Below are 24048 nucleotides of genomic sequence, written 5' to 3' on the forward strand. Positions count from 1 at the left end.
ATAACCTGTTCAAATCACTAGACCACGTAATTGTCTTATATGATAAAAGACAATTTATATGATAAAACACAAGTTACCCCTTTTTAAGTTATTTTTAAATGGTATATATTGTTGACCCCCCAGTGCTCCAAAGGGAGCTAAAGTCAAGAAGTTTGATGCTAAACAGCCCCTTTCTTCCAAGCAAAATGAATATTTCTAATGGAGTGATCATACAGCAAACTTTGACTGAAATTCTGCACAAATGGATATGGCTAGGAAATAAAGGAGAAGACAATACACATAACACATCACACAAATATATCTAGATACGCTCAATAATCAAGTAGCAGTTTAGTAAACACAAGAATCTTATAATTTAGTGCTACTTGACTTCCTAATTCTAAAATTCCTAACAGGCAACAAACCTGTCAAGAAGATCTTACCCAAAACCAAAGGCTAAGTTGTAAGAGGTATGAGATGATCAGAACATCTTCAGATGAGAATTTCAGTAAAGGATGCAGGAGGAACACATCTTAGGGTATAACTAAATGTCACCAAATTAAGTGGGTCAGCTGTGCCAGGATGTGTCCGCTTCATTGGGCAAAACGTATCACCTGTTGTCCTACCCACTGATCCTGCAGGACAATGGGTAATGTGTTTCCCACTTGCAGAGACCTGCCCCAGGGAATCTCTGAACTGCATCTCTGCAAGTGAGGAAAGCTGACTCTTTTGCAGTTCCAGGGCTGAGACTGCTGAGATTGACATCCCCAGCCCTAGGAAAACACTGGAGCAAATTCGACACCCCCAGGTTGTGCAGTCCTGGAGCTGGAGCCTCCTATCAGCTGTGTGGCAGTCTCAGCTCCAGAACCACAACAGAGTATTGACATGTGTCAAGGGACTGCCAAACCAGGGAACCCAGGGATGCCAGCCTTCCCAGGGCATCGGGGGACCAATCCTGCATACCCTGGGAACTACAAATGAAGGAGTACCTGCCTGGGGTGGTTGGATGGGCAGCTTCAGCCTGCCTGAACTTTCCTGCCTTAAAGCAAAAGGACATTGGCCACAAAGCAGAGGCACAAAATCATACCACCTGTGTCACGGGCACAAATTTGGGCATGGACCTTTGTTTGCTTGGACTTTGTGCTGCCATAGTTTTTTTATGGAAGCACAATGGTGACATTTGTTTACATCCTTAGATTACTGACCCCTCTTTTATCGCTCTCCTCAGTAAAAGCTTACAACACTACTTAATAGAAATGTTCACAAATACGGTCAGAAAGATGATGTTCTTCTGTCATTCTTTTGGTCAAGCTAGAACACACTGATCTGAATACTTAAACAAGATTAGACATCCTAAACCTGATTAAAACTGACTTGAACTTCTTTCAAGAAGTTTCTCTCGTTGGGGACATAGTTCCTTTTTATACTACTTCCCTTAATCTAACTTACATTAACCTAACAATACTTAAGGCCTATTAAATCACCATACTATAAATAAATTTAACCTGACGGTCTACAAAAATAAAAAAAATGCATTTTACATTTTTAAAGGGAAGTGTTTAAGCATAAGCTAAACTAGCAATATCAATTCATATCTCCATCTTCCTGTCGACTGCATTACATTGTAGTCAGAAGATAATGCTGGAGATGAAGGCTGAAGATGAATTATGACAGTAATAGTTTAAAAACTGCAATTTTGGGAACTTATACATGTCAGATTTAAAAGTAATTTAGAACTGCATGGTGTCTAACCAGGCTACAGCACTTGATATGCTGAAGTGCAATATGTTTCCACAGTTCTATTTATAAAGAAAAGAGCTTAGGGGCATGATTTGCACTGCCAAGCATAGGCAGAAGAAAAAAAATTGCAGGTTCTCAGCTCCCATATTTTCAAAACATAGTATATTTTCAGCCTGATACAAGGATGAGGAAAAAAAGGAGTCAAGTTTCCACATCAGCTGAAGGATCAAGAAAATACAGAGCTTATGGAATGTATTATATTCCTGTGGCTGGAGGACTGAACGTGAATTGAAAGCAACTGAGAAAGAATAGGAAAGTGGAAAGAGAATAAGACATGTTGGTTTTTTTTACAGAATAAGTAAATGTTACCTGCATCTTTTAGACCTCTAGTAGGCATGATGATCTTGAAACCTTCTGTGAAAAAAACACATGCAGTCAGGAGGAAGTCTTAAAATTGAGACCTGACACTAGACAGAGCATTATGGTAACTTCCTACTGTACACAGCAGGAGACAGAGAAGTGCATTTACCCACCCACTAGCAATGAGCAGCACCTTTGTTCAAGATTTCATCCCTGGGATACAAGAATATGTGCTAAGTAGCAAATCAACACCCAAATCCATTGGTATTCCTTGAGAATCCATCTTTTTCTCCTCCAATAAGAAGCCAAGACATGCCAAGAGAAGTCACTGTAAAGAATGCCTCCACTATGACAGTCTTATTAAGAGCTATAACTTGCCACCTGCATGCATTACAGAAGAGAGAAGTCTTGAAGAGGGGCTTGAAAAAAGAAGACTTGAAGAAGCCTTTTTTCTTATGGACACCACTGAAGTATCTCCAGGCCAGAAGTCCTTTCAACAGGTACTAAGAGGACTCTTTTCAGCAGCTGAGACAAAATTCCATATCTCTCCTCCATCTCCATTACGTACCCAGCCTCTTGCAAAAAAGAAACAAAGTTCCTGGGGCTGGACTGCGTAGGGATATAGAAGGTGGGCTTAGGAAGATGAAAAAACATCAAGGGAAAGTTTTCTAGGTCTGGCAGGCTGTGAGGGGCAGAGATTCCAATCTGGAGGTACATTAGTAGCATCTCTAAGTAGGTCTATTGAGTGATGCTAGAGAACAGAAAGTCCATGCTAGAAAGTCCTCTAAGGCAGCAGTTATCAACCATTTCTGGTTGTGAGCTGGACTGACCCATTTCAGGTCAGAGGTGGATGGGTAGGTACTAGGACCCAGTCGCTAGTGCCATTTCTCTGTGGCACCATGAGAAGAATGCCTGCAGCAGGTGCTTTTCCCCACAGCAGCACAGAAAAGCTTCTGCCAAAGACCTCTGCTACCAAATATCACCAAATCCCACATCCATGAGCCAGATATATTGGTTCCACAGGCCAGATATGGCCCACAGGCTGTAGGTTGCTGACCCCTGCTCTCTGGTCATATTCATAGGAACCAAAGCCCATAAAATACATGGGAAGACTTCCACTGACTTGAGTGGAATTTTCACCTGTTCCCCCAACCTTCATTATGGTAAGAAATGTTCAGTAGAATAATGATTTTCATTTAATTCAAGTGTAAGCTGTGCAAATATTACAATCGTATTTATTTTGATCCTTCAGAGATGGAGAACAAATTCCATTGCATTTCCATTTACCTTTAGAAATAGATCTTTATGTTAAAATGGTTGGGGCATGGAGGTGGGTATAACAACTCTCAAGTAGAAACCTTTACAAACATAACCTAAAAGACCTATGCTTAAGTCTTCTGAACAAAACCAATAGATAATTAAAGAATTTCTGTTATATATGATAGAAAAATATGCAAAAGAAAAAAGAACAAATATGGTACTAATTTTCTGTAACCACACATCAACAACTGTTGCAAACATCAGCGTACAGACATTTACAACATGGCTGCATACAGACGTTTATTTCTATGGGAAATTTCCCAGAAATCCTTCTTACAGAGGGAGCAGTACAAATGTTCAGTCTATACCTGCCCCATCTTCCCTTCTCTCTTGTGCTTTCCTGAGACCACAGTGATTCCAATCTGGGGAAGGTAACCGCTCCCTTCCTCGGTTCCTGGGGGGAGCTGGGAAAGACTCCCCACGCCTGCCCCAGACCTGCTTCCTCACTTTTGCCGCGCATCTCTAGGTGTGGAGGGGAGGGAGCATTGGGGCAAAGCCCACAGCCCCTACCTGCAAGCAGGACAGTGCCCAGCTTGGGGAAGAAGCAAGGAGCAGTGGCTCTTCCTTCCTGGACCACTGCGGCATAGCCCTCAGCTCCTTCCCCAAGCTGGGTGCTTCCCTGGATCGGGGAAGGGACTGAAGGCTCTGCCTCACCACTATGTTTCCTTCCTGAACCACTGTGAGAGAGAAGTGGGGCAAAGCCACCCATCTGGAGCATCTGCTCCTTTGCTCTACTTCCAGCTTCAGAAAGTAGAGCAGAGAGAGTAGCAAGGTAAACCTCCACCTTCTCACTCCTGGGACTCTGGTGTGAGAAGTAGGTGGGAGGGCTCTGCTCTGTCTGCAGTTCCCAGGAGGTGAGGGGATGGAGAAGTTGGACAAAGCCCCTGCCCACTCCAGAAACCTGGGACTCTGGTGTGAAGAGTGAGCAGGAGCTTTGCCCTGCTAACCTCGGGAGAGGCTACCTGAATTCTGTTACCTGCCAGCTTGCTTCCCCTTGCCCCCTCAACTCAGCTGAGGGGTCAGAGTAGAGGGAGCAAAGGGAGGTTGGCAGGGCAGGGAACTGCTCCCTGCACTTGGCTCTCAGTGCTTATTTCTCTGGAGTGTATTGCTCCCAGGAAGCTCCCAGGTACATGGTTTACATGTGCGGCTGGACTCTAGCACCCTGAGCCAGGTCACAACAGCCCTGGCTGGCAGTAGACTCGGGAGGTCAGCCTGCTAGCCCGGGGCTGCTTTGACCAGGCTGTGGAGGGACTGGCTGGAGAGTGAGGGTGCTTCAGCGTGGGGTTAGCTGCCAAGCAGCCCCCACACTGAAGCAACCTTGTGCCCCAGTCAGCTGGCTCAGTGTCTGTACGTGCGCTGCTGCACATAATATTTGTAGTATTTGTAAATACAAGTACTACATTGCTGTAGTATTTACAAGTACTACCCTGCTGTAGAGAGAGTGAGGGTGCTTCAGCGTGGGGTTAGCTGCCAAGCAGCCCCCACACTGAAGCAACCTTGTGCCCCAGTCAGCTGGCTCAGTGTCTGTACGTGCGCTGCTGCACATAATATTTGTAGTATTTGTAAATACAAGTACTACATTGCTGTAGTATTTACAAGTACTACCCTGCTGTAGAGTTCATTAGTTTTGTGTGCTGTAATAGGGGTACATGTGTAGACACTGAGATGTTTACTGAGCAGTTAGTTAGTCAACAGTGCAGTAAATGTCTTGTGTAGATGCACCAAAGGGCATTCAGCTTTGATATGCAAATGGGTTTCTACCGTACAGAATTTCTCTCATCTTGTCATGAAAATGTCATGTAGCTGGAGTAAAAATCTTTTCATTTCTCTAATTTCTTTCTCCACTAAAGAATAGGAGTAAAAGAAGTCATCACCAGTTGTTGGAGATCTACAATGTTTCTGAAACTGCTACTGTGGAGCAGATCCACAGTTCTGTATCAGGAAATGGAAGTTAGCTAAAAAAAAAAAATCCTTCTCCAGACAACTCTAAATTGAATTTCAATTCATGAATGATATTACACAAGCAGGGAAGTCAAAGAAGAAAACCTTGCTGGCTTATGTGCTATGAGAGCAGAATACGGGAAGAAGAGAAAATGGTTACTAAATGATACAGGACAAATCTTTTATTCTACTGTAAAGAAAAAAAACTTTTTTTCTAATTAATGGTCAATATTGCAGAAATGGAGGAGTAAAATTCCAAATCATGTCCCTTAAGTTCCATATTCACCCTGTAATGAAATATGTGTAGCAGAAGACTGTCAGACTGTGGTTGGAACCATGATGGCAGGAACTATGTTTGGATAAATGATGTTGTTAATACAGTTCTAATAAGTTTTTCCATGTGGATAAGAAATCCTATATTATAAAAAAAAAAAACCTCACCAAAAACTAGCTATTTTGAGATCCACGTTATTCCAAGACAACCTAGCCAATTCTTCATTATTTAAAGTTCCTATAGACTAATTATGGCAACTAACCAACTGCAGCCTAATTCAGCTAGTCAGAAATAAATAGTGTCAGAATGGGCTCCACCAGTTTTGTCAGGAAAACCATACTAGACAAACATGCCAGACAAACCGTACTGGCCACAACAAAGTTTTAACACAATCCTGGCTAACATGGTTTAAACAGAAGTGTAAGCAGGGTTGAAGATGACATTTGTACCTTATTTCTTTCAGTAGTTTAAAACATCAGGTGTTAGTAATCTAAATGAAAAGATCTACGGGTTTGAAATCTATCTTTCTGTTTTTCACAGGCAACCCCTCCTCCCTTATTTAGCACTGTTGTGCCACGTCAAGTCGGTAAAGACTTTCATTAATCAACTGATTTATATTCCTACTTTGGTCTAACATCACATATGTCTTTTTCCTATACTGCTCATCATAGAAAATAAGTTCTCTGATAAGCAGAAATTACCAATATTTCAAGCTAAAGAACAGAGAATAAAAATGCACACTTTCTTTAATGCCTTTGGCACAGCACTGCTTCCTTTGGAGTGATTGAGATGAGCCCACCTACAAGGAGGAGAAACTGCATTGCAAGCTAAATGGAGCATATCATTTGCCTTTAGTTGTGAAGTCTTCTCTAGAAGTGGACTGAGTCCAGATTTTCCTATAGGAAAGTGGAGTTGCAGCCAGACCCTCAAACCACACTAATACGCTATCTTCTCAAAGCAAACCGGCGGATTTTAGATTTCATTTCAATGAAAAATGTGAACATGAGAAGATTATTGGGAAACTGGGAACTGTATTTATGTCAAAAGCACCTATTAAATCAAGGGTATCGAGACATTTTATTAAGTGATCATTATTTCCCCTCACCTTTTTTTCTCAGGTGCTTCCATTTGTTGTATGCATGGGACGTAGATATTCATTTGCCTAAAGAGGTTTCTTTTTTTAAGAACCATTAAAAAGAATTATACTCAAAAGCTGTAAGATAAAATTGGCAGGATAGTTTGCACTGCTTCCCAATTTGTAGCTCATATTACTATCCTTGTAAACGAACAAGTTGGAAGCTTATATATTTCATGCTAAATTCTGAGTTTCTCATAAGACAAAACTTCTTTTAACTGCTGAGTACAGACTAAAGGTCAGATCAAGCCTTGGTTTAATGCTTTCCTGTGAAACTATGCCAGCCTGAAGTTGCCCTGAAACCTCAATAACTGGATACGGGGGAATTTTTATTCTGTAGGGGGATCCTTAGCATTGATAGGTCATAGTGGCTCCTACAGCACTGTTATATTGATGCAGGGGGGTGCCCAGGATCAGTAGACAGTTCTAATTTATGCCAGGGTTAAACGTGGCAGTTAGCCAGCCTCAGAATAAAGGAAGGCCACATTTGATCTAAACCCTGTCAAAAGTAAAGACTTACTGCCGGGTTTGACTCCTCCCGGTGAAGAACAGAACATCTTTGTTTTACCCACGTGCCCCACACTTCCCTCTGCACTGCTTCTGATACCCTCACCAACAACCATGTGTTGACTAAATGTTATAAGTAGGGTGGCCATATGGGACAATGTGAAATCCAGGACACTGCACCCCCGCTCCCCCCACTCCTGGGAGGGGCATCACTATTATAAGTATTCAGCCAATTAAGAAGTCAATAGCCCGTTAATGATGCATTGTTTTCTTCACAGTTGTTAACAATCTCCTTTTTAATGGGCATTCTACTAATCAAGCTAACCTATTAAGGCAATTTTGCTATCTGCTAGGGTTTCCTATTTCACAGCTTGTGCTGCTCCATCTCCCTACTAAACTGTCCCCTGTCCCCAGGATGCTTGTTTTAATTTTCACCAGCAGCCAGACCAGCCTCCAAAATCTGGAATTGTCCCAGGCTATCCATGATGTATTGTCACCCTAGTTATAACCATCCATGGCTGCCACGTATTCCATCAAGAACTTGGTGGTTACATTCCAGGTCCCTGGAGATAAGAGTTCACAGGCAATACACCACAAAATACCTGAGCATGCAAGCCCACACTACTGAGAGCTGAACTGGATATGCACAAGTGTTTTCAGTAACCAGTACTAATTGGCACCTCTAAATTCAGGGACCACACAGGGATGGAGACTAAACCAATCTCTCATTTCTCTGCTACATGCTAGTGAAACAGCCTGAGCAACTGTGTCCTGCTGCATGCGCTGCGCTCAGACCACAGAGGTACTCAGTCTTTTGGATTGTCAATATAGGCACCTTTCTACCCCACATGAGAAAGAAGAATGAGGAAATGTTCCCAAACTTCACGTCTCAAACGATATTCCAAACACCAGGAAAACTCCATTTCTATGTATCATTGCTCTGTATTTATTAAGAAAACAAGAAGGAAGGTGAACCTCCTCAAATATCCCAGTTTTGTGAAAATATTTCTTCTTCTTGATCAGAGATATTTTACCTGGTATTTTCAGCAGCCTTGGTTTAAGGGGTCTCCTTGGATTATGGTTTTGCAGCTGGCAATCTACCTGACTATTTAAATACCTCTGAGAATGAATGTAAATTCCTGTGCTTGCCACTGGTACTTGGCAAAGTTTTGAGTTATTTGAGCGTGGAAGGTTCTTTGTGCTTTTGATACAGTTCTGGAAGAGCTCCATGGAATTCTTTTTTCCATACAATTTAAGAAAGGTAGCCCATTTTTGTCTGAGGCAACTCTTTTTTTCTTTAATATACCACCTTGTATATGTTAATATTTTTAAATACTATGGTTATCTTTTCACACAAGAAGACATCTTCCCAATTTATTCACTTAACTCCACTACAGTCTATATGCCTGATACACTACCCTGTTTTATTGAATTCATTATCCTTTCCCCAAAACTAGCTATTGCATTAGTTACATTTCAATGAATTGTTACATTGAACAATTCAATGAAAAAAATGGAAAACTGAAAAGATGTTTTTACAATTCCATGAGTTAGGCTAAGCACACTGAATGATAACATTAATATTGTAATATGTTAGAATTTTCATACATGTATAAAAGTAAATATTTCTTTACTGAGGATGCTAATCAAATATATATTTGATTGTGAGTTTGTTATTAAACAGACAGATAAGCATCAAAGCTACTAAAGCTGCTAGAAAGAAAAAGGGAAGCCCTGATTGTTTATTCGCAACATCAGGCACCATACTAGTGCCTACATGGATTCCCAAGAAAGTTACAGATTTAGGGTAATGAATTACCAGATCCAGCTGCACGTGTAAAGTCTGAACTATATGAACAATTTACCATGAGGCAAAGAAGGGGAGAGGGTTTTACCACCCATCAGCTGTTGCCCATGTGAATGCTTTAACCTCTGGCAGCTCACTGAAACAGAGCTAAGCTATCGGGTGTTAGCTTCATCAACCACAGGGTAAGAGCATGCACATGGGCAGTTAACATGAAGCAGCTGATGTATGGTAAAAGCCTGCCTTCCCTTCCTTCATACCAGTTCCTTTTTGTGTCCAAACCCTAATATTCTTTGGAACCACAGGATCCTCAGGGTGGCATACCAGTTCATGATTTTAACTCACAAGAATATGTGCAGGCACTTTTATGTGCAGAGTAAGTCATGGCCTCAAAGGGCAGACGTTGTCTATATGTCAAAGTGGCACTGGAGCAACAACTGCACTCCTGATTTGCATGTTCTCTTCTCTTTAGATACTATCATTACTTTTGGTGTGCATTTGGGAAAGACTTCTAGAAACATGAAAGAATGAAAGGATGCACACCAATGCACAGTGCTTTGGGTATTATCCCACAAATGGCTTAACTAAGTGGCTCAGACATTTGGGATCCAGCCTTAATCTCATTGAAGTGGATGGAAAAGCTCCTATATTTGTCAACCAGTGTTAGATCAGACCCTAAGGAATTAAGGGACATGTTACATGTGCTTGGGGGGGACAGGGTGGGGCGTTCATTAGAATGGCTATTGGGACACACTTTAATGAAAGCACCTGCAGCATCTCGTGTATTCAGTCCCTCACTTCAAAATGGAGGTTATGGAGCTAATGCTTTAACTAAAAGCTTGTTAGATGAGCTTCAGCTAAAGAACCCCCCACCACCATTCTGAAGTATGGGGATGCTTGACACCAAGGCTGCTAGAGCATGCTAATTAACATGCTCCAGCAGACTCGATTAATCACCTCCAAGGTCATTAAAGTTTGGTGCTGATAAAAAGAAAGATCTGTCTAACAACTTTAATGAGATACAATTATGAACATATCCCATAAACATATGGGCACCTACTTAAATTAAGACCAACATAAAATAAAATAAAATAAAATAAACAGGTCTCAGCCTAATTCTTTTGAGAAAGCTGTCCATTCCATTAAATTCATCTTAGCTTGCTACATCTGCACTCTGCACAGCTGTTTCAGTATAAAGCCAATGAGTAAAAGTTACAAAAAAGTTACAACCCCCTCTCTTCTGGACAAATCAGAGATTAAACTAACTGAAATGGGAGATGGGGAAAATCCATATCTATGTTGCAATGGCCTGATCCAAAACTCATTTAAGCTAACAGAGGCTTTTGCTTGACTTAAAGGGACTTTAGATAGAAGCAGAAGTATTAATTTTAAAATGACCAGAGAAAGAGCTAAATTATCCCAAAACTGATTCAAGATTCAGGGCCAAATGCTTAAATTACACAGGTATGAAGCTGAAGCAACTAATGCTGAAGCAACAGTGATAATTCCAACTATACACTGTATAACAAGTGAGTCTGACCCCTCATTTGCACTTAATTGCCAGATCCAAAGTACTGTATTTACTCAAATATAAGATGACCCCTCCCCCCCAATAAGATTCTATATATGAAAAATATATACATTTATTATAATTTCCTGGTATAGAATCTAATTATTGGGGGTTCACCTTGAATTGGTCTCCCTCCCACTGCTACAGCAGGGAAAATAAATCTGGGGGGGTCAGGTAGCACTCTTGCCTTCTGCCTCTCCACAATTTCTTCCCCCTGAAACCCTTCCTCCTCTAACTGACAGACCCTACTTTCACTGAGTACATGGAAGTGAGGGGAAAATATGAAAATACTAACCTTGAAATGGTCAAATTACTACAGGTACCCATAGACTTAGTTCATCTAGAACTGCTATATGAATTTTTAAAACTGCTACCAGTTTCAAAACACACTTTTAAGCAGCACATTTGTACCTACTTATACATAGGATAAGCCATGCACAAAATTAATCCAAAGCCAAAAAGATCACAATTTACCATATAATTCATTGAACTGGGCCCCAGCAGAGTCAACAGCATTTCAAGCCATGGTGACCCCACAGCTCAGCACTGCTTAGTATCACACTGCAGATACCCCCAATAAAGGATACATGTGCTAATTAGCCCCCACTCATGACTGGGTGTTCTTGTTATAAGTCCTGGGATTCTCCCAAAATTGATATGCAGATAATGCACAGGACAACCTGGTCCAGCTTCACCTCAGGCGGGGCAGGACTACACTAATCATATTTGACAGGGCTAGAGAGGGGGTGACACAGGTATTCTGGATTAATTGTTTGGGGCCAAGTTTAGTGATGTTTGCCAAATGTACAAGGCTGGTGAAGAAACAGGAACCATGCAAAATGGGAAAGGAAGGTGCAGCTCAGTAGTGGCTCACCATGATGTGAAAAGGAATCGATGTTGAGGGGGGACTACATACAATGGGCATTAACATATATTTTATTCAGATGGGCTGCACTAATCTATCCTTGTGGTAAGGTTTCCATCAGCATGTTTGCCCAATATAGGCCATGTGTTTTATAGTTATGCTCAGTGTTGGCTGCATTTAGTCAACTTCATAGTTGGCTTTCATTACCAAGCACATGCTACATTTGGCAGCAGTTTAATGATAGACAATGTATTTAATGAAGTTTCTTTGTATGTGAATATGAGATGAGGACCTTTCTCCCCTGATACTGATTGGGGAAAAATATCTTGTCTTGCATTTGAGTAAATACAGTAACAGTGTGAGCTGGAGGAACCACCTTCAGAATGCTTATGAAGAAAACACTAACATCATATTGTAATAAATCTTCAGTCCTTTGACTACAAGGAAATGAAGATGCTTTTCTTTAAGGAACTTGATTTGCCTTATGGATTATAACAGCACAGCTGCATCCAAACACACAATTCTTCCTAAATTAAATATCATAAGTATAATTTTGAAAGTATGATTGCCACTCTTTAGCTATATCTGTGAAAAAGACACCAAAAGTAACTTATGCTCAAGTTAAGCATATTTTAATATTTCAAGAAATCATACAAGAAGCTTACAGCAGAACTACTTTAACATTGACCTTTTCACTGCAAGGACAAGGATTGCTCACTCAAACTGCATCACTATTTCCTGCCTCAGCATCACACAAAATGTACACATTACTACCGGATGGAAAAAACATATAAAAAAAGCTTACATGTTGCCAGAATCCAGCTGAACACAGACTTACTTCCACAGGATGACTATAAAAAAAAAGCTACATAGGAGCCAAATTCATCTTAAACACTTCCTTTATTGGTAAAATTTCCTAAACCAACGAGTTTTTTTCCTTGAATTGAACAAATAATTGCTATCAGAGAAAGGCCAAAACAGCCTACAGTACAAACAACTTTGTCAGTCAATAAACAGCTCATTGATCTTTCTGATCACATTGCTCTTAAAATAACGGGTAAATATTTTGTTTCTTATTGCCTAACCGAACTGAGCACAGAAGTGCATAACAGCTTGACTGAGGTGCTTGAACATATCGGATAATACTGCATCTAACTGTATTGGCTATCCATGTTCCAACAAGGACATATTGAATCTATCTATACACACCAGAACAGGCATTATGAGGATAGAAAACAAACTGGGAACATCCTGAAAATCAATAATCTTATCATGATGCTACTTAGTTCTTTTAAGAACAAGTTCAACCAGGGGTGTCAAACTTATCTGGCCCGTGGGACCAGATAAAGAATTTGAAGCCATTCAACAGGCTAGATAAATAGTGCCACAGGCTGGATCAGGTCCATGGACCCTCACCCACCGCGCGCGCGCGCGCACACACACACACACACACACACACACACACACTATATTCCGTATCCAGTGCCTATGGCATTTGCTCCAGCCAGTCCAGGACCGTGCCACACACATTGCCCACTCTAGCTAGATTAGATCAGCCAGTCTTAAGCAGGCACTGAAGGGATGCACAGAGCATACCCCACCCACTCCCCAAACTCCCTGCACACCAGATCCACTGCCCACTGTGGCCAGTTGGAGACTGAGCCACACACGATGCCCATTCCAAGATGGCATGCAGCACCCACCCTGAAATCAGTCAGAGTGGTTGCTGCATGCAGTTTACATCCCAGACCAGGCAGCATTTCTAGTATTTCTGTCATAGTAGACAATATCTGCTAGTGTAAATAAAAATATGTAGTAATTTATTCTTTTATTTCTGTTTTTTGCATTAGAGTGTATGGAAATACATAATGGGTGAAAGTTACCCCGGGACAAAGAGCCTATATATCATTTGGGTATGCGTCACACACTATTTTGATGGCTTTAGTAAAACTTAAATGATGATGCACAAGCCCTCTAGTTAGGTTGTGCATATGCATTTGAGTTTCACTTGAGCAGGTTTAGTAAGAAAAACACTCTAGCAATGACTCTCTGCTTACCCTGTACTGTAATAGCATGGGAGCCAATAGCCTCTAGTCCCTGTTGCTAACTTTTACCTCACCTACTAAGCAATGTAATACAATGTAATGCAATTATATAGGTGCTGTACTGTCCTAGGGAGGCATGAAATGGGAACACAGGCACACAGAATACAGGTTAAAAGGGACCTTTCAGGCCATCAAGTCTAGTCCCCTGATATCTCAGGCAAACATATTACATTTTCCCTTCTCTAAATTTATGAAACTCCATCTCGTTTTTCTGAATACTGCTATTAGAAGGCTGTTCCAGAACTTCACTTCTCTGCTGATTAGAAAACATCTCTGAATTTCCAGTCTAACTTTATTTGTGGAAGTTAATGCCCCGTTGTTCTTGTGCCACATTGTTCTTTAGCTTAAAAGGACACTTAGGTTCTTTTCTCTCCCTGATCCCTCCCTCCACCATTTGTATTTATAGAAGGTTATCATATCCACTCTCAATGTTCAGCTTGCTAGATTTAATAAGCTAAGCTTTTTCAATTAATGCTTGTTAGACACTCTCCATTTCCATGTTCATCCAAATAGCCCTTCTCTACACCTTTTCTAATTTGACTTGAACATGAGTGACTAAAACTGGACGAAGTTTGTGAGATAAGACCTTTCAATGTCCTGTGCAATGACATTAATACACCAAAATATATACTGAACATACCCTGCCATATTATATATATGTATATGTGTGTGTGTGTGTGTGTGTATGCTAAGATTGCATCAAATTGGTGGCTCATAGTTACCCTTTGATCAACTAACACACCTATCACTAGTCCATCTTTCTCCTACTATGTTACTTCCAACTGATAGCTTAAGAAGAAATTCCCATTTCTATTGCTCTAGTCCTCAAAGACTTTCAATTCTTCCTACATGATACTTTAGCACTTCTTGGGTTATCAACGCCTCAAAAAACTGTATCATCGGCAAATTTTATTGGCATGCTATTTTTTTTGCAAATATTAGATAAGAAGTGTCACAAGACAGATTCTCGAGGAACTTGGTCCTAGTAACATCCCTCCAGCCCAACCCATTGTCATCTGTTCTTCAGTTAGTGTTTTACACTTCTTATACTAATCACCATCTTCTCCATATCTAATCACCAGTTCAGTAATTTGCCATGTGGCATAATACAAAATGCTTACTGAAGTTTACGTAGATGAGATCTACCACACTTTTGTTGCCTAGAAATCAGATTTCCTATCAAAGAAAGTTAGTAAGGTTAGACTGGCATGACTGTCCTTTGGCAAACCCATGTTTCATTTTGTCCTAGCTCTATGCTTAATTTTTTTTCCTCCAAATGTTGTTCTAAAGCTTGGCATACTACTAAGGTCACACTAAAAATCCTGTGGCTGCCTACTTCCCCATCTTTATAAACAGAAGTACTGTGTTTTTGGTTCTTTAGCACCACCCTTGACTCAACAGATTTATTGAAAATCTAATACATTTGCAATTCCATGGGTCAATTATTAAAGCATATTAAGCTTTCTGAGTTTTTCTTCTACCTCACATCATCATTTTAGTAATTCTTACTTTACCCCTAGGTTTTTTTTACTCAGAAGCTTTTATAAATTTGTGTAAAAAATAGTATAATTTTTAGAGAAAAATAACCAGTTTTGTTTAGAAAAGAGAAAAAATATAGAATAAATTGATGCAGGATATTTTAGTGAGATATATTTGCATTTTGTTGAAATTTCTTTTTTTCCTTGAATTTTCTTCTAAAAGCTGGAAATTTGTGTGACAATATTAGAGAATAGTTCACTTCCTTTCATACCATGAGTGAAAATATGCATTCAACCTACATTTCACACTACAGTACTGGGGCTCGATTCTACTCCAACTATTAGATGTGTAAATGAATTTAGGTGCCTCTGTAGGATTCTACTCCACCTTTGTTCATGTCCCTAAAAACCAGGCATCACAAGCCACATTTACTTTTGTGGCATGTGATGCATAAAATTGAGTCACAAAAAAGCAGCTAGGAGAAGGAGGACCCACCCACCCAGAGTGTCTCAGGGACTAGAGAAGAATGAATAGAATTGCATTTATGCACAGATTAAATCCACTTCTGGGCCTGATAGGTGGAACAACATCTGGACTCCAGTGACAAAAAGCTATAAAAATCTGTGTGTGTAAACATGCCTATTGACTTCAATGACCTGAGTAAGAGCTATATGCATGTGGACAAAGGTTTGCAAAATTTTGTGCTTTCTTTGCTTTTCACCTCTACTAATTATTTTGTGCAATCTTACTTTAATTCCTGGCAGACTGAACTAAAGCCTGACATAATTGTCAAAAAAAATGAACACAGAGGTACATTCAGGATCAACTGTGTTTCTCTGTTGCGTCTTTCCATTTTTGGGACTAGGAGCAAAAGAAGGCCTTTGCTCTCTGTTTTTCAGTCAGCTCTGAGCTCAAAGTTTAGCCAGGCCCAGCTAGCCAGCTTCCACTTCTGTTCATCTTCCAGAGATCTTATTAGCTCCCATCCTCCTACCCCTACCCACTTAAACTGAGCCATTTGTTTCAATTGGTGATTTAACGCAGATGTTTCATTGTGCCAAATGAAGTCAGTTTATATCGCATCACATAAGGAGAATGTATATTCTGGATACATGAAGTATATTAATTAGACTGTACATTTACTACTGCTCTTCCGTTTATAGCCCTTAATAAATAACTTGCTTCTGGTTTTTCCCTTTCTATATAACATTGTAACATCATTTTGGAATATCCACCACTCCCTGACACGAGTCACTGCAAGCCAGCATGTATTACATATGTACATTTGATGGATTTCTGATGGGAAATTTCTGTGCTTAATGAAAGAGCGCATCTACTCTAGTGCACTCTCAGCCCAGACTACTGCAGCCCTTAATAGAGCTCCATCAGCAGATCCTCCTTTCACACTCACGCCGTGTTTGAATCCTTTCCAGTGAAAGTGGAAAGGAGAACATTAAAGGTCAGATGTTTGTGTGGCAAAAGTCAGAATAGGCTCATGTGCTCAATCACGTGAGTCTGATCCCCCAGCTGGAGATCTGGTTCTTTCTCTTGAAATGATTTTGATCCACAGACTTCCAAATAAAGGCAAGTACCCGCATCCTTACTTGAAGACAGAGAAACTGAGACACAGAAAGGTTGGTGGCAAAGCTAGGAATGGAAGAGTCCATGTATAGTGCAGTGCAACTTCCAAGTTCTGCACAAATTCTCTTAATATCAATTAATATCTCTTTTGGAGCTATTCTAACAATCCAAAAAGGTGTGTTGCCAACAAAAAAAACCCATATAAACTATTTTAATTAGTCTGTGCTGCTGCTGTATTTTAACACTCAAAACACCTAAAGGAATTAATAACCTCCCTTATTTAGATGATATCTCCACCCCCATCCCCTTTGCAACATTTTAGGACACCCTGTTCACTTGGAGATGGTGAATCACTACAAGCCAGCATGCCTACTTGGTTCCTCAAAAGACACAAAAGGTGTAAAAATAGCTCAGGCTAATGAAGCAAGCACAGCGTCAGCAGCCAGATGAGCGTGGGTGATCAGATAAGGGTCTGTTGTTGCACAGATTATTAAGAGAATGCTTGTCTTTTTTTGTATTAAGCTTTGTTCCTCCTGCACTGAAATCAGCCATTTGCAATGCCTGAGAAATGACACCTGACAAGCTCCACTCCTCCTATAATTGCAAGTTTCGTACAAGCTCAGGAAGCAGTGGCTCACTAGAAGCTGAAGGTACAGTGGAGGTGTCACTTTAAAAAAAAACCCATAAAGCCTAAAAATAGCCAGGACGACCCACTGCATATGACTCTGTGTATATATTTAGCAAGTCTAACACCAACCTTGTTTTAAAAACAATCTTACCTTTATGCAAAGCAACTTCCTGTTTCTAAACATAGTCTGTGAACCTGAGCTATACGGAAGGGGAAAATTAAGAAAAAAAAACAGATCTTGACGTTGTTGCTTTTAACTCAGAGCGCTGAAAGGCTAAATGTGACAAGGCACTGCAGAAAGTATACAAGGGGCTGGTGACAGCATGCTGGAACTAGCTAACAACTCTATATAAAAAGATCCTATGGTAAAAGGAGGGTCAATTGGACTAGGAAGGGAGGGTCATAAAAACATAATCACTTACACTTGCAATATTTCCCTTCTGCTCACCATCCAGCAAAAGCACATTATATGCTATTGTGTGGCCATTTTACAAATATATTTCATACTACAACTTTAAGAGGGAGTGTTAGAGCCTGTAGCTTCAGAGCCAAAAATGAAGGCTTCCCCCTACTTGAACTAAAGAATCTTTTCAGCTGTGCGAGAGAGAAAGCCTGTATATAACTGTGTCAGTAGAAAGGGATACAATCACTTGCATAAACGCATTTTTATGGGCCAGACAATGGCAGTACACTCAGTCCAGCATACATAGCTTCAGTCAAGTGGTTGCCAGATGCCCAGAAATGAGTCATAGCACATTTTCACGCTACCTGTAGACATTGCTCAGTATGGGTTAGGTTATAGATCAGTCACACTGATAAAATTTCCAGGGCACGCCTATTATGGTATCAAGAACTCTGAGAGTTTCACATTTTATATCTTAATGAAGATATCAATAATTGTGCAGCCCAGATATTCAGTATACTCATCCTTGGCAGCACATTTGCACTTTTGGGGCATCCATGCCTGTTAATGCTAACCAAAAGGAAAGGTTATTGGTCCCTTAAGAATCTTTGCAACTGTTTGAGGTGTACTTCTGGAAAAAATATTGCTGGAAGTAGCTGCTGCTGTGCCAGTTTTCTAGTATTCCAAATGAGCCATGCAAGGAAGTGATCTTTTCTACAATTATGGTTTCTTACTTAATGTTATGGACTCCTTTGGCTGACGTTTGCATAAGGGTTTTATATTATTATTATGTATTTTTCTTGTGTGGAAACAAATACCTCACATCAATCATTCTTGAGTTGGGGTTGAATAAAAATATACAGTTGATCCTTAATATACTTCTCAAAGCAAATGTTAAAAAGTGCTGTGTAAATGATTACCAAGCGTACAAGCAAAATTCAGCTAAAAGATTATCCTACTAAAAATCTTATCATTTTTATTTAATAAAGTCAATATTTTAAAATACTGGTAAATGTCATAGGAATATATGTAGAACATTAACCCCAATGGGAAGTATGTTCTCTTCTTCATATACATTGTTAACTCCCACTAATAAGACCATTATTTGTTCATCACCTTAAAATGATCTTCTCTTCCTTCCCCTTAGTAGTAAATGGTAATCAAAGCCAAAAGTCTCTCCTAAGCTAGATGGCCCATGAGGTAAGCCTGGTTAAGGCATGCAAGGGAATGGTATGGCCAGCATCACTGCACAAATGACCAGGAAACCACTTGGTTGAGTGGAGGTAAGGGAAAGCAGCCTTCAACAACTGTCCATAGCAGGGCTGAAACCATCTGTGGGCCATAGAAAGATGCTTTAACCACTCTTCCCCATCTTCCTTACCAAAAGGTAAAGGGTAGATATTTTTTACCACAACAGATATTCTGCTACAAGACAAATTTATGCTGTTATTTTCTAGACAATGAAATTCTGATATGAAACTAAATGATGATATTAGAGAAAACAGGAATAGAAAAGGTTTGCCAGTAGTTTTAAATACTTGAACCAATAGTTCGGCTATAGATGAGGAGTTACATGCACATATGACATTTAATAGGAGCCATAATATGGCTGAAGACATTTTAGCCAAGCAATCAAAGCAAACATTTCTGTTACACCACAGTAAGAGATATCTAAGAGATATCGATAAGAGATATCTCTTAATCTTTACCTATTCAAAGTCTTAAGGAGGTACTTTTACAGAGAGAAATAAAAATTGAATGCAAAGGAATATTAGTAAAATGTAAAACCAAAGACATGAAGTTCATTCAGGAATCTAAATGAGTGCACAACATCTTCACACGCTGCGCAAAATGAGACAAACCCTCCCTCACACCCCTAAACCTGGTACTATGAAGCAAAGCTAGTTGTCTACCAACTGCAGGCAGGAGTCCACAGCCTAATCTGACTCCACAGATGAGAAGTCCAAGTGGAATCTTTGTGGGGTTTATTTGCTGTTTGCAAGAAAAATTTCCATGACACCCATCCTGGCTCAAGGGAGACTGAATTGGAGAGGATGTGGTCACATGCAAGTAGAGAAAGGTTAACCCTAAAGAAGCCACGGAGTTCACAACAGCACAAACAGGTGACAGCACCAGAACTACTTCCTGTATTCCTACAATATAAAAGGTGAAGTATACAGACCACATTAATGGTCCTGAGTGGTATGCATGAATAACTGGGGCTGATGAGGACGAGCAAATTGGTGCAGAATACAACAGTGAGGGTAGGAAGGGTAAAACTGTAATAGGAACTGGAGGGAGGCAGTAAGAAGGTGCTGAGGGGCTTCTCTATCTTATAGCTTCTTCCACTGTGCTCTTGGATGCTTTTCTTGTTATAATCTCCCTGTTCTACCCCTGAATGGTCCTACTGTCACCAGCTTGCGCTTTCCTCCCACATAGCACGGTGTCTTATATAACCCCCATTTACGTCATCCTCAGTCTCGCCCAGAGTCTCCAAAGGAGTTGCTACAGATCATTCTCACAAAGGTGAAGATTAATGTTTTATTGACAGTTACTGGAGGTAAGCAGATTGGCTCATAATGCAATTTTTTTTTGTGACAAAGACGACTTATTTGGATATAGGGAATACACTACCACAGGCATGGTTTGTCCTGTAAGACTAACATATACCCTCATTGTTTGGTGAAAGGGCAGGCCCAATTATGTGTCTTGTATTATTAACACTCTTTTTATTTCATCTCTTGAGCACATATCCTACTCTCAGTCTCCCTCCTCCTGCTTATATAGCTTTCTAACATCTACACAGATCTTGTTTTTAAATTGGAAAGGCTCTGAAAAATGTGGCTAATTAGGTAGGCCAAACTCATACCTTGTGGGGAGAGATTACAGTGGGGTACAGAGATAGCTATAGTGAAACATCCATTTAACTGGGATCCTCCAATGAAAAGATGAGAAATATGAGATATCTACCAGACTGAAGTAATAACTACAATGTATTATTAACAAAACTCAGGTTTCATCATTAACAGCACTCAGGTTTCTACAGCTGATCTTACCCTAAACATGCTCCAAATTGCATTTAATATTATCCTCTTCTTTCACTCTGAGCTGTACCAGTACCAAAAGGGAATGGCATTATTAACTCTGCATTACATTAAGCAAAAAGCACAGAAAAAAACCCTTTCAAATGCTGCGACCAAACACACACAAAACAAAAATGCTTCCCCATGCCCCGACAATTCAAACGTTATCCTGCAAGAAAAGCTGAACCTAATATCCTACACCAGGTGAGATGAAGAGGGTTTACTATCACTACCACATACATTTCACAACTAGAATCATATCACATCTGTAAGGAAACATTCCTATTCCCTTTCTATACTGAATAGCTCTGTAAAGTTACAGAGTTGCTATAACGAACTTACCAATTGTCTCAGTTGTGACCCAACTCCTACAGCAATAGACCCTTCTTTTTTTTCTGTTCCGCAACCTAACTAAGCATCTGAACAACTAAAGTCTTCAACCCCATTTTCTCATTCTCTAAACTGAGGATGAAAATGTCATTTCTGATTTTGAATTAGTGAGATTTCTCTGGATAAAATAACTCCAATCACTTGGATGCAATTGTAGAATATATGTCACTCCTACACCAATAAACACAATTTCTCTGCTAGCATGTGTAAAGAGCTGTCTGAAGAAGCTCTTGAAAGAAACTATAGGAGTAGTTGTTCGTATCTTCAGAAGCTGGTAATACTTTAGAGCAATACAAAGTTACAGATGTGTGATCCAAAATTCAGCCTCTTATTTCTGATCTGTAAAACTTCAAAGCTAAGAAGCTATCAGTCTGACATTTCACCTCATTGTTTGTCTCAACACAGACTGAGTCACATTTCAGAATAATAATTTATCTTTCTTCTTGATCTGTTTGAGTGTATTATAGAACTAATTTAAAGATAGGATTTGACATATTTTGAGTATATAAAACTGGTTCATAAAATAACAGGAGTACAGGGAGAAGCACTTTGCAAATAACTGTTTGAAATACCCTGATTCACTGATTATGCTTCCCACTAAACCTCAATAACTTTAGCCAATTATGATTCAGTCTAATCCTCAAGTCCGATTAAGACATGTCCTTGCAAGGAAGTACAAAGGGCAGGGAAAGGCCATTAAAAGGCCAGCAACAGTTGCATTTCCTGCTGGCCCTCCAAAAGGGACAAAAAAGCAAAAAATGTAGGACCCTGCTCTCTTTTACTCCTCTCCATACCACCTTGCAGAATTGAAGGTGTGTGCTCTAAATCCTCCTTAAGAGGCAGGATGCCCTGATTCTTCCCAAGAGTCTCCAGAGTCATCTTTCCTCCCTGAATTACAATAGCTCCCAGAGCTATTACATAGCATTAGTGTAGTAATGCCTCTAAATTTGGGGTTGGCAACTTGCAGGTTGTTAAGACCCCAGATCCAGCCTCAGCAGCTGGAGAATCAGCAGTAGGCTTCAGTGGGAGCAGAAGAGGAGGTGTCCCTAACGTCCTACTGCCTGCCTTGTTCCATATTCCCTCCACAGCATCTGCTGATCACTTTGGAGGTGCAGAGATTTCTGGTCTGCAGTACTGCCTGGATTACAACCAGCTGTCCACAGTTGCCAATCCCTCCTCTAACTTATTCTGTACTCCTATGCAAAGATGAGAACCCTGTTTTTCATTCAGTCGCGCCCAAAAGCCTGCTTCCTTGACAGGTCAGTGGTTAAATAAGTACAACTGGTTTCCTGCATCTCTTTCTTTCTCCCTACATTCCCTGCTTTCCCTTTTATCATGGTATTCATCTAAATCAGTGCTCAGAGGCTGTACAGTCTAGGGACATGGTAAACTGGCTGGTCACTACCCAGGTGAGAGTCACGGGAGAGGCCCAAGAGACTGAATGTCACCAGCCAAGGAGTGAGTCAGATAAGCCCCATGGCCTACGGGAGTTGCTCCAAGGGGAGCAGGGCAGAGTGAAGGGGGCACAGTATTGTGCAGTGAGCAAGAGGCCCTATGAGAGAGGGTGGAGTGCAAGAAGCCCCAGTGAGAAGGGGGCAGTATAAGTGTGCATGTGCAAGAGGACTGACAGGGGACTAAGTTTGGTCCAGCTTTAGCGCAGGAGTACAATAACATTCTGGATGCCATCTGTGAGGCATGGGCCATGGTGTACGGAAGGTACGGAGCTGTGGATAGTACCCCCGGCATCGGGGCATAGAATGAGCAGCCTCCCGCATTTTACCACCAGTTACAGAGTTACAGAAACAGCAAAGTCGTAGCAGGTGAGACTGGGCTGACTACCCAGTCAGCAGTCGTAGTAGGCATCATCTCAACTGTGTCAGAGAAGTCAACCTGTGACTCCGGAGTTGGTGCCATCATGCAGGTTTTGGTTTCCTGGACCGTGATCCGCACTTCCGTGCAAGGGACCTCCTGCACCGTGATGGGCTTCATCTCTCTGCAAAAGGTAAGAGTCTCTTTTCTTACAGGTTGGCCGACCTCCTACATCAGGCTTTAAACTAAGTTTGACGGGGGACAGAGAGGAAGGAGATGGAGAGAGTCTAGAACCTACAAACTGCGAGATATGCAACAGTATATCCCAGGTAAGTACTAAGGGGCCCATTGGGCATAAGAACGGGGGGACACCAAAGGCACCATTCGGAGGGCTCAAGGGCCTCTATACTAATGCTAGGAGCAAGGGGAACAAGCAGGAAGAACTCACAGTTCTGCTTGAAGATAATAATTTTGATTTAGTGAGGCTAACAGAAAACTGGTGGGACCCTACCCATGACTGGACGGCACACATTGAGGGCTACAGGATGTACAGAAGGGACAGAGTAGGGAAGAAAGGAGGCAGGGTAGCTCTCTATGTAAGGAGCATTATACATCTACCCTAATCAAAACGGGATCAGAGGAGGAGAAAGTTGAGGCACTGTGGGTTAGGATACATGGCGGTTGAAGGGAAAGGGGTTTGGTGCTGGGGGTCTGCTACAGACCGTCACACCAAGAAGAAAAGCTAGACTTGGAATTCTTGAGGCAGCTCTCAGATAGATTTGAGAGGGTCCAGAGGAGGGCTACTCATATGGTTAGGGACTTGCAGGCCAAGCCCTATGAGGAGAGACTGAGGGACCTAGGCCTCTTCAGCCTCCACAAGAGAAGGCTGAGAGGTGATCTTGTGACTGCCTACAAATTAATTAAGAGAACGCAACAAGGGATCAGAGATGCTCTGTTCACCAGGGCACCTCTTGGGGTGACAAGGAACAATGGTCACAAACTGACAGAGAGCAGATTTAGGCTATACATCAGGAAAATCTTCTTCACAGTAAGGGTGGCCAAAATTTGGAATGGGCTT

General features: G+C 40.9%; 1 protein-coding gene across 11 annotated transcripts in view; it reads right to left on the reverse strand.

The window, feature by feature from the left end:
* Window positions 1-24048, reverse strand: part of HIVEP2 (human immunodeficiency virus type I enhancer binding protein 2) — a 189608-nt gene that overhangs the window by 32148 nt on the left and 133412 nt on the right. For 7 of the 11 annotated variants that reach the window (XM_014525522.2, XM_025191457.1, XM_025191456.1 and 4 more), the window contains one exon: window positions 2089-2133. The exons of 3 other annotated variants lie outside the window; for them this stretch is intronic. The gene's annotated coding sequence lies outside the window, so the exon portion shown is untranslated. Of the gene's footprint in view, window positions 1-2088; window positions 2134-17436; window positions 17486-24048 lie in introns of all 11 variants that reach the window. One more of the 11 variants, XM_025191466.1, reaches the window with a different exon arrangement.

The sequence above is a fragment of the Alligator sinensis genome, unplaced genomic scaffold, assembly GCF_000455745.1.
Source record: "Alligator sinensis unplaced genomic scaffold, ASM45574v1 scaffold576_1, whole genome shotgun sequence".
NCBI lineage: Eukaryota > Metazoa > Chordata > Crocodylia > Alligatoridae > Alligator > Alligator sinensis.